Source organism: Bactrocera latifrons, unplaced genomic scaffold (assembly GCF_001853355.1).
Source record: "Bactrocera latifrons isolate USDA-ARS-PBARC rearing strain unplaced genomic scaffold, ASM185335v1 scaffold_75, whole genome shotgun sequence".
In the NCBI taxonomy this organism is placed as follows: Eukaryota; Metazoa; Arthropoda; class Insecta; order Diptera; family Tephritidae; genus Bactrocera; species Bactrocera latifrons.
The window spans coordinates 765,771-778,067 of NW_017537434.1; positions in this window are offsets into that span (position 1 = coordinate 765,771).

The following is a 12,297-nucleotide window of genomic DNA, read 5'->3' on the forward strand; positions in this document are numbered from 1 at the left end:
AATCTTATATCTCAGTCCAATTCGGGTTTTAGCATGTATCCTTCTCCACCTGGTCCTTCCAACGGAGTGGAGGTCTTCCTCTTCCTCTGCTTCCCCCGGCGGGTATTTCGTCGGATACTTTCAAAACTGGAGAGTTTTCATCAATTCGGACGACATGACGTAGCCAGCGTAGCCGCTGTCTCTTAATTCGCTGAATTATGTCAAAGTCATCGTTTATTTCGTATAACTCATCGTTCTATCGAATGCGATATTCGCCGTTGCCAATGCGCAAAAGACCATACATCTTTCGCAGAACCTTTCTTCCGAAAACCGGTAACGTCGAATCATCAGATATTGTCAAAGTTCATGCTTCTGCACCATATGACAGGACAAAAATAATAAGGGACTTGTAAAGTTTGGGCTCTGTTCGTCGAGAAAGGACTTCACAATTGTCTACTTAGTTCGAAGTAGCACTGGCATAGGCAAGAGTTATTCTGCGTTTGATTTCGAGGCTGACATTGTTTTCGATTTTAATGCTGGTTCCAAGTTAGAGAAAATTATCTGCGACTTCAAAGTTAAGACAGGCTTCCAACCAAGTCGCATCAACCGCCTCTTCGGGTGTCTCAAAAAGTTGATCTATTAGTTTCTATTTTTTACACGAGAATCAAAAGTCAGTTATTCCTAGCCAAGTCAGGACCTTACGGTGTATGACTCATCATGTCGATGTTTTGAGTGTTCAAAAATTCGGTTGTTTCAGTCGATGTATGAGAGCTTGCATTATTGTGAAAAATGAACCTTCTTCGGCGGTTGGTTTTCTTGATTTCTTGAAAGACATCTGGCAAACAAATGATTATTTGTCATTTAGAATTTACCGTTCCGCGTTCGTTAGTGGTTTAAGTAATTTCATCTATGCACTGTTGTTGAGTTAATCCGCTTCGAAAATTGTAAAAAAAAAAAAATCACGCGAAAATGTTCGTTTAATTAATTTTTTTTTTTTTGACGATATGAATATTTTAAGTTACTGTAAACAACACAAATGGCGCTCAGATGTCAAAACGTTCTGAGAATTCTATCTCAAAGACCTGCGTAAAATTGCATGAAGGTCGGTTATGTAGTTCTCGACAAATCAACGCCAATCGACTTCAAAAACAAAGTTTCGAGAAAACCCCGTTTAAAGTTGGTGCACCTAGCCTAGCTAGCCTCGAAGGTACAAGTTCTCAAGGCTGTATCTCCGAAACTATAACTCGGATCAACTTGAAAATTTAGGACAATATTCTAGAGGTGTTTAATAAGACAATGAAAAAATCGACGTTTTGAAACCCGTAAACCCATGGAACCCCTTAATGAGCTTCCCCATTTAATGTTATATTAAATACTATTTATGTATATAAAATTTACTGTTTTCAATTTCGTATATTCATTTTTTAAATATGTACATACAGAGCTACAAATCGTTTAATGATATTCAGGGGTGTGTGGAATCTGATAGTTGTCGGAATCAAAATTGAAACCGATCAAAAAAAGCAGTAGGTGTCATGAATTCAGACATTATTGGTTTGATATTCGCAACAGAATTTCTATCGGTTTTGGGTGTCACGGAAACCAATTTTATCGGTTTTGCTGTCAGAAACAAAGCAAGAGGATAGTCGCACACAGACTTGAAATGTAAGTTAAGAAATCAAGTTATTTTATTGTTACAAATTGATGTATCTTTATCTCTATAAAAAAAAAATATAAGAATAAAACACGAAATGTCTTAATTATTGAGTTTTGAAAAAAAAAATGCGGATATTTAAGGCGGTAGCCTGCTTTAGAGGCTTAAAAATAGATTTTTTTTTTGTGTTTTTTGTTTTTTTTTGGGAGGGAAAGAAATAATTTATTAAAGCGAAATTTTTAGTGCTCATAGTTATATATTTAAACATCACCCGAAAATAAGAATTCTTTGATATTACGGAAGCAATTGCCCGATGCATCTCGCGTGTGCATTTGTCGGACGGCGGGCGGTATGCAGGTCGCAATTTTTATCGGAAACAAAAAAAGTCAAAGAGATCCATATATTTATATTTAAGTTAAACTAAGAAAATTTAAAAAAAAAGTATAGAATTCTATAAAATTTGAAAATTTGAAAAAAAGATGTTTTTTGGCCAAAAAAATGTTACTTTATGTTATTTAAACATATGTTCAAACTTAACTTCTCTTATTTTTTTTTTAGTTTAAATAGAAAATAAATTAATGCCAAAGATATTAAACTTTGCCGAAATTCCATACGTTTAGTTTTTTTTTCAATCTTGTCCGCCAGTTAAGAAGAATAGTAAATATGAAAAAGCCGAGATAAAGTTTTCGCTTTTTGCCCAAGCGCTCATATAATATTATGTCAAAAAAAGTCTTGCGGTATTTTTATTGAATTTTTTTCAATTTTCAATTGTTCATAAAATTTTTTYTGATGACTCATGCACAGCTCTTGACCGACGCTACGGCTGCTACTATGCCGGTCTCTTTCGACTAATTCAGCGATTTTATCGCAATTTTCGACGACAGGCCTTCCGGAGCGTGGCGCATCTTCGACCACCTCTACACCGGAAAGAAAACATTGAAACCATCGTTGTGCGGTGGAAATGGAAACTGTATCGGGTCCATAAACTGCACAAATTTTATTAGCGGCTTGAGATGCATTTTTGCTTTTATCGTAGTAGTACTGTAAAATATGCCGTATTTTCTCTTTATTTTGCTCCATGTTTGCGACGCTATAACTCACGAACGACTTAAAAGAAACGACAATCAATCAAACACGTGTTAGCGCGTGAAATAAGCTTTCCAAAAAGGTATAGCATGACCCGATACGACGAAATCTAGAACTACGTGCTCTCAACGCCTCGTACATATGTATGTGTCTGCCAGACGCTCGCCCACTGTTTCCCTTCTAGCTTCGACAGTATTTCAAATTCCCACTTATAACTTCAGGGACATATTCTTGGATAATTTTTAAAGGGATTTAAGTAAACAAAAATTAAATTTTTTTTGAAGCTTTCAAAGAAGTCTCCCCCCTTAAAGAAGATTTACAAAACGTTATAAACGTAACTTAACACCCAAATACGTCTTTATTCATTCGATAATTATTATCTCTTAAAATATTTCTTTAATTCGGAACTCATTAAAAACTTTAATAGGAAGTTTGGTCACATTAGGAAACAGCTGGTTCGAATATTGGTTTTGCCTATGTTCGAAAAGACGAAAATCCAATCAGATTCTGTGACACCATCGATAATCAGAATTGGTTTGCAATTCTGACAGCTAAGCAATTCTGTCTTGGATTCCACAACACCCCCGATTAAGTATTAAAATTTTCTAATTTGACGAAGAATCTTACTACGCTTTAACAGTATCGCACGTCGCATACCAAAATGTTCACAAATATGTTATGTAAATAATTTCGCCTTATGATTTATTCATAAACCTTGACTGACACTAACGTAATAGCTAACGACTAAACATGCATACATACATACATGTAGGCCGATTTGGTTGCTATGCGTTTATGGGCATCAGCGATGCAGTTCGGCTGCTAGTACAAAATTGCTATATACCCAAATGTATATACTATATACATATGTACGTAGGTATGCTATATATGTATGTACATATATACTTATGCCATATATGTACGTATATTTATACATAGATATGTGTTTTTGTAGCTACCACTTGTTATAATAAATATTTACTTACAAATATTAAAACAAATTTTGCAATGTTTACGAATTTGTTGTGTATATTTGCTTAGAAGTGTGTGTACGGTGACGCCCATATAATTAGTAACACTAAATAAATTGTAAGCTAAAATAAAACACAATTTAATTAAGCTGTAATAAAGAAAATTGTAATAAATTGAATTAAGCTTATTTTAATTTAACAAAATTTATTTTAATTTAATTAAATTTATTTTAATTTAATTATAATTTTGTTTATAAATTTGTGTGTGTTTTCTCGTATTTAATAAATATTTTTATTGTTGCTAGCGAATGATAACGTTTTCTCTCATTGACGGTATTGCCGCAGTTCGATGTCATACATTTCCTTTCCAATAAAAAAAAAACAATCATTGACGCAAATGTAAAACTAATTAATTACTTTGGTTACGAAACGAAAATTACACATGTGTATGTATTTACGAACAAGCAATCAGACATAGAGTCTAAAATTAAACTCGAAAATGTTATAAAAAGCCGCTGAAAATATTTTAAAGTGGAGCGTTAAATGCTGTTGAGGTTTTTATGACTCTATTATTTAAAAGGTAATCCATTTCGAGGTTCCCTACTTTTATGTAAAGAACACAACAAGAAAAAACGTTAACTTCAGCTGCACCGAAGCTAATATACCCTTCACAGATGCATTTCTTTTAGTAACTATGTGGTCAATTTGTATGGCAGGTACATGCTATAGTGAGCCGATCTGAACAATTTCTTCCGATATTACATTATTCCTATGTACAATAACTTATACCAAATATAAGCTATATGCTATAGTTAACTGATCTGAACAATTTTTTCGGAGATTACATTGTTGCCTTAGAAAATCATCTATACCAAATTTCGTGAAGATACCACGTCAAATGCAAAAGTTGTTCATACCAGCGCTAGATTCCGATCGTTCAGTTGGTATGACAGCTATATGTTATAGTGGTCCGATATCGGCAGTTCCGAAAAATGAGCTGCTTCTTAAAGAGAAAATGACGTTTGCAAAATTTCAAAATGTTATCTTAAAAACTGAGGAACTAGTTCGTATATATACAGACAGACAGACAGGCAGACAGACAGACGGGCATGGCTAAATCGACTTAGCTCAACATATTGATCATTTATATATACATTTAATAGGGTCTCCGACGCTTCCTTCTGGGTGTTACATACTTCGTGGCAAACTCAGGGTGTAAACAATTCAAATTTAATGGAGAATATTTATTATCGTTCGAAAAGGATTTATTTTTTTGAAAGTTATCCCTTTCAAATGTTGGCCGCGGACACGTCTCAGATAGTTCATCGGTTGAATCTAAATTTCGATGACTCGTTCGAGCATTTCGACTGGTAACTAGCGTATGACACGCGTGATGGTTTGCTCCAAGACCTGAATCGAAGCGATATCCCCACAGGAGAAGTCTAACGGTGTGATATCACCGGTGGCCAATCGACCGGCACAAAACGTGAAATTATTTGCTTTCTGAACTATTCTTTCAATTAATCCATTGATTGATGTGATGTGTGGGCAGTGGCGCCGTTTTGTTGAAATCAAGTATGGTCGAGATCACGAGGTTAAATTTCAGGCAATAAACAGTTGGTTACGTTATCACTACCATAATTTTTGAAAAAATACGGACCGGTGATTCCACCGGCCTACAAGTCAGAGACAGAGGTTGTAGCTATTTTGAGAGATTTGATAAGGGCTCTTAGAACTGTTTAGTTTGGAATGACTCGATTTTATATTCGTTCATTTATGATACACAGTGAGTGTATTTTTGAGAAGATTGAGCTTCTTTCTTTCTMCCAAGTTTGATACGAGTGGCGCTGGGTTCGCACATCCAGTACAAATTCCTATACTTTTGATCACCCCCCTCTCTCATTATCTCTATGAATAACAATTAGAAACCAGTATAATAATAATTACTAAATCGATCTTCATTATCACAACACACATAGACTATTACCATCAACAAACCTTTATTAATCGCCCCTCAAGGTAACAGTTAAATCACTTGAAACCCCAACTACATAAACATACTTTGGCTAACACTTAATACTGCTGGCCAAGTGCATTGCCGTCAGGACTTCTAGCGCCATTGTGGCCGCAATCAAACGAAATGAAAATCTATAAAATGAAATGTTGCTTTATAGACACTTAAAGGTGCACTAACCAACCAGCAAGCAGACGGCATTTGTGGCAATGATACTCGTAGTTAAACACTCGTAAATACCGGGTGTGGCACGACGATAATTTTATCTGACCACTGACCACTTTGGTTTATAACCCCGCAATGCTCCCCAAATAGTAACTTACATGCATCCATTGCTGGGCTCTTAACTAATCCATGTGCTGCACTACACCAGCGCCAAGACGGAAAGTGTATTTGCTCACCGTACGTACGACGGTCTTAATAAGTAGCCAGCTGTTATTTACTCAACTCGTGACACATTGATTGCTTAGTGAGTGTGCGGTTAGGTGAGCGGAGTTTCTTTCATACTGTGTTGACTGCAGTCGACATTCTACACGGTACGTATTTCTTGCAATTCTTGCAGTTGTTGGCCACTCAACACATACACACATACATTATTGATGGCTTTTCATATACTTATTCTTTGTTTTTTTTATTACTTTTATTCTTTAAAATTATGTTTCCCTCAATTTTTTTACCGCTTAAAGGGGTAAGTGAACGCAGTCAAGGCCGGCATATTCTAGCTTTATTTGTTTTTTGATTTTGTTTCGTATAACTTGTGAAACGTATGAGGTCACTGTGGCTATTTGGTTGGTCACCCCTTTTTGGAAGTTGTAAATTTAGTACGAAATATGTAGTTTGGTTACATTTGAGGTAGTGAGGTAGAATATGTACATATATTTAATATTTTCAAGTATAAAAATATGAACTAAATTCTTTTCGGTCACTGTCCATAATACTCGTCTTTGTGTACTTAAAAGATTTTCTACAACATCTGGTAGAAGAACGTCGGTGAAAAGCATACAAAGCTACTTCGCTTCTACTAAAGTTTTAAAGGACTTCCGAACGGATTTTACTAACAGACGGATTCTACTTACATACATTTATAGCCAGAGTCTTGAAGTAGTATTAAAATACTACTTTAAACTAGTTTCAGATCCACCAAGTGGATTATCCAACTCTCACTCTATTGATTTCTGCGCTTCATATATCTACATTAAGAAAACATTTCATTGTAAAGCTTATAGATGTTCCATAAGTTCATATATTACACTGTGGAACATTTATGGGATTATAGTCTGGGGGGTGAGTAATTCCAAGTCAGGGTGATGGTACGAGGTCAAAAAAAAAAAAAAAAAAAAAAAACAATTTCCGAGAATGCTCTTAACATCCTTGCGACAGAAACATCGTAGTTGTTAGAACGATCCCATCAAGCCAACTTCTTTGATTGCCTGCCATGCATTCAATTCAGCGTCAATCAAAATATTGTTGAATGCGTCACTTTTGATCAGCTTTCGTATATCTGGACCATTTAGTACGCCTGATTGGAAAAAATTAATTTGTTAAGATGGAAAACCATAGGAAATAGGGAAAAAATTTAAAAGTTCATAAAAAAAACTGACACATACGAACGCCTAACTCTTTGAGGGTTTTACTATACTGACCTAGCACCATCACCCTGACTTGGAATTTCTCACCTCCCAGATTAGCTGTTGTACTGTGTTGTAGTCTCTTATTTTCTCTCTCGGCGTATGTTACTTCATAAATTCGCTTCGTTGGTTTGTTTTTTTTTTTCTGAGCGGACCATATATGCGTTCATGAAACCCTCGCTCAATGCTAAATTAAAAATGAAAAGGAAGAACTATAAAAGGCAGTGAACCTCACAAAAAATCCTTTTCAGTAGCATTTAACTTTCAGTCAACGTTTAGACTTTCCAAATCCATACACTTAGGGCGTTTCTGCTGCAAAAACCTGGAAAACTAGTCATTATATTTCATAATCTGTTTAAAACGAGGGTGGAGTGATAAGTCAGTGAAAGTTTTTAAATTATTTTGTTGCGAAAAAAAGAATTCTTCATTATATGACCTCGTTTGAATTCTGTGTAATTTGTATAAATGTTTTCTAGTACTTATCTTGCATAAATAGACGTTAATGATAAATAAAGTTAACGATCAAAAGCGGACGATCTTAATTTTTTTTTCGATTTCGAATAGTTTTGGAACACCACTTTCTAGCTATCCACTTTCCTGACTGCAGCAGATTTGTTTTTATGAAGTTATGTCAAGCAAGAGGTCTATGAAACAAAACCTCAAGAGAACGATCTTAAAAATCATCTTTGGATAAATTAGAGTTTAACCTAACTCTTATTAGAGGTAGGAATATGTCAACTGAGCTTGTAGACTGATTTCTATAGCACTCGGAGTAACATTTTTCTTTTTTAGTATTTTTTTCTATCTTGGTTTTTCTACCATTAAAATTGATTCATACATACGATGTTTATAACTTAGCCTTCTCTCTGTTTGCCTATATATAAGTACATAAACTAGTCATTCAGCTTTTGAGATAACGTTCTGAAATTTTATGCACGTTCTTCTCTCCACAGGAAGCTGCTCATTTGTCTTATCTTATCATTTTTATTTGATAAGATATCTCCACATAGATTTGCACAGATTATACTTCAAGTTAGCGCCACAATCTCCAAACATAATGTTCAGATCGGATTACTATAGCATATAGCTGCCGTACAAACTGATCAATCCAAATATTGTCGCTATATGGAAAATTATTTTATTTGATAAGATATCCCCACAAAAATTTGCATAGATTATAGTCCAAGTTAGCGCCACAATCTATGAATATATACGTCAGATCGGACCACTATAGCATATAGTTGACATATAAACAGATCCATTCAAATATAGACTTTATATGGAAACTGTTTTATTTAACTGTAAGTATATCTCCACAAAATTTCGCATAGATTATGGTATAAAACAGCGGTACAATCTCCAATGATATTGTTCAGATTGGACCAATATAGCTAGTATACAAACTGATCGATCCAAACCTCTTTTTTATATGGAAAACTTTTAGCTTTTCTTGCAAAATATGTCACTGGCCCGCACTTAACTAACCACCCTCGTTTGTCCCGTTTCTTTTATCGTCAAGCCGTTGATCGCTCTTTGTGTGCTACCAGTCTTGAGTAGCCAATGAACCCTTCCATATCACCTACCGTTTCAAAGTTCCATCGATTATTTTACTTTATTTTATTTAGATATATAGTTTTTGTCGCAGCTAACTAACCGGTTATTGCATGCCACTTTTGCGGCAACACTCCTTTCTACAAGCACAACGCTTCAACACGCTGCAAGGCATTTTATGTATTGTTTAGCTATTGTGCCGCTTTATTGCCCGTACTCTGTGGCGTGTATTAGTTAAAGAGCACTTTAATGTACTCGCACGAGTGTTGTTGCAGTTGCAGCATATGTTCGATGGACTTTTGAACATACATATACATATACATATGTGCGTATGTATGCATATATGTATGTATTTACATTGCAAGCATGTGCTGTCAGTAGTTCGATTGTTTAGCTCTCGGCTTTGGCTTTATGCACTCGAAGTCGATTTTTATGCTGCCTCATTGCCTTCAATATTGCTTGTGTTGTGTTTAATTTTTCAACATTTTGCCATATGGTGTTGTATATTATTTACAGATTACAGCTTACATTGTATGTATATATAGTATATGTATTTCTGTCCTGCTGCATGCTATTAATTAATGCTTCACTCACAGCAGCAGTTCCTGTTGATTGCTGCTGCTGCTTTGCGGTCACTTTTTCAATTTTCACCAAAGTGTGTGTGTGTGTGTGTCCGTGTAGTTCTCGTTTCATGGCTTCATATTGCCACTTTTCATGCGCCTCACATTGACCGTGTTTTCCGTTTTCTGGTTTTGCCATTCGCTTGTTCTAAATGGTGCAAACTCCTTTCTTTTTCACCAGCATTTCGTTGCTCTATTCGCCGCTGCTAACGACAGCTGTGTTACTTCTGTTAAAATTGCATGCAGAATTTCAATGCACAGCGTTGCATTGGTCGGCTGTTTGTGTGTGCTTATGTATGCCAGCATTTAGTTTATGGCCTATCGGCACTCAAACGTTTCGTTTATAATGTCAAGTGAACGTTGGCAACCCGATTTACTCGCTGATCAATGACCATACCGTCAGCTAAAGCGGTCAAATAAATTTATGACACTTTTTGCGTGGACTTCGTATGCACTTTTACAATTTAAATTTAACTATATTACACATTTTTTAACGTTGTATTTACATATTGCCAACTATTTGCGTATTTTGCATATGAAAAAACATTATTAAACTTTTAATCCGCTTTAAAAGTTTCGGTTGCGTTTTATTTTCACATGGGTTTCTTGGGGTGAAAAACAGCCTTGTTTTCAATAATTTCTTTTTTTCATGTACAAATTTAAATATTTTATTAGATTTTTTTATTGTTACAAAAAGAAATTTTGAAATTTTTGTAAACAATTTTTTAAGCTCGAAGCCATTGCGACGCCATTTCCGGTGACTCTTCGGAAAAGAGATGCGCCCGGGTTGGCAGAATAACTCGTTACAAGATCATCTAAACTGAAACTTTAATTTAGTACTTAAAGGAAGGAAAAATAACTGAAAATTTAATTTTGGCAGACATTATTTACAAAAAAAAAAAAAAAAATTAAATTAAAATTTCCTGACATTTTTTTGTTTTCAAACAGTTGTAATCGAAAAAAGAATCGTTCGTCCTAGGCTAGTTTCGAGAAAAACGCGTTTAAAGACGGTGCTTTTAGTCTAGCTAGTCTCGAGTGCTGAAATTTTCGAGGCTGTATGTATCACCGAAACTATTCCTCGGATCAACTAGAAAATTTGGGATAATATTCTAGAGGTGTTATAGAATTTAATGCGATAATAAATTCCACTTCACCCGTTAACTCATGTAACCCATAAAAAGCGCTCTTACCTCCGAAACTATTTTCCGCATTAAGTTCAAAGTTTCGCAGAATATTCTAAAATATATGTGAATTCGATAGTTAAGCTAAAAATCGAACTGCAAATCTTTTCGGAAGTGAATGTAACGCCTTAAGTGCTCATACCACTTTAGAGCCTTCAAAAATTACTAACTTTGACATTGACAACTTATTCTGCAAGTGATGAGAACCGAATCTTTCAGGCGTTTTCAACAAATATTAGAGTTTATAAAATATAACTTACAAAGTGGTTGCTACTTCATTATCATTTTCTGCTACAGCGACCTTTGAACTTTTCTATACCATTTTTGTTGTAAGATTTGCCTTTTGGTTATTACCGTTGTTGTTCTAGCGTCTGCAGGCATTCCTTACGTAATTTGGAGAAATGTTGTCGGTTAGACAGTGCTTGGCCGCATAAAAGTTGGGGTCCGTTACGGTCACGCAGACCCGACTGCTGCGCTAACGGTCGGTTATTGTCGTTAATTGTTTTTTTTTTTTCTTTTTTTTGTTTTTTAGCGAACCATGAAAATTGTGGGTTAACAAGAAGAAAAATTTGTAAGTGATGAAATCCGTACCCATAATACACCGGATGCGGAAGCAATGCCCAGCTCATTTCATAATATTTTGACATCATTTTCACTTTTGTCACATTCGTCTTCTTCTACTGGGACCGTTTTTTTCGCGTGTTCTCTAAAATAGCGATAGATAGCGGATATACCTAATATTATTAGCTGGTGAAAATAGTTAATAATAAACTAGGAGTTAGGCAAACATGGTTTACGTGATGTGGTTTTTGAGTGATGTGTGATATTTTATCTTTTCAAAATTTTTCATTATTCTATGTATATACTTATGTATGTTCTTAATTGATATGTGTTATTAAATAATAGTAATTATTTTATTTTAATATATATATTTTTTTTGTGCTTTTACACCCGCAACCTACTTTCCACTCCCTATAGTGCATTGCTGTCATTCTAATCGGCTTAAATTGTTCTTTTATTCTGACTGCACGATTTTGCAGTCACGCTTTTTTAACTATTCGATAGCGGTTGCCCAGCAACATGTTGCTAAAGATATGTATGTATATATTACTTACATATGTATGCACCTATTTATATATACTCATCCATGCAGCTATCATGCCTGATGATATTTGCAACGGCATAACCTTGCTTAAGCTTCCGATAAATAATATACATATGTACGTACATATGTATGTGTGGGCGTTTTATATATTATCTTTGCCCTTTTAGTGTAATGAGATTAATGTTTCTCTGTTCGGCATTACGCATATTTCTGTTTACATTTTGAGTTTTCTATGGATCACTTATTTTATATTTTTCTAATTTGTTTAATTTTTATCGAAAATTTGCAATTAATTTAAACGCGTAAATCATTATTATACTCTCGCAACAAAGTTGCTAAGGAGAGTATTATAGTTTTGTTCACATAACGGTTGTTTGGTTTAAAGGATCGCATTAGGGAGGGGCACATTTGGACGTAATTTTTTTGGAAAAGTGGGCTTGGCCCCGCCAACTACTAACTTTTTTGTACATATCTCGAAAACTACTATAGCTATGTCAACCAAACTGTA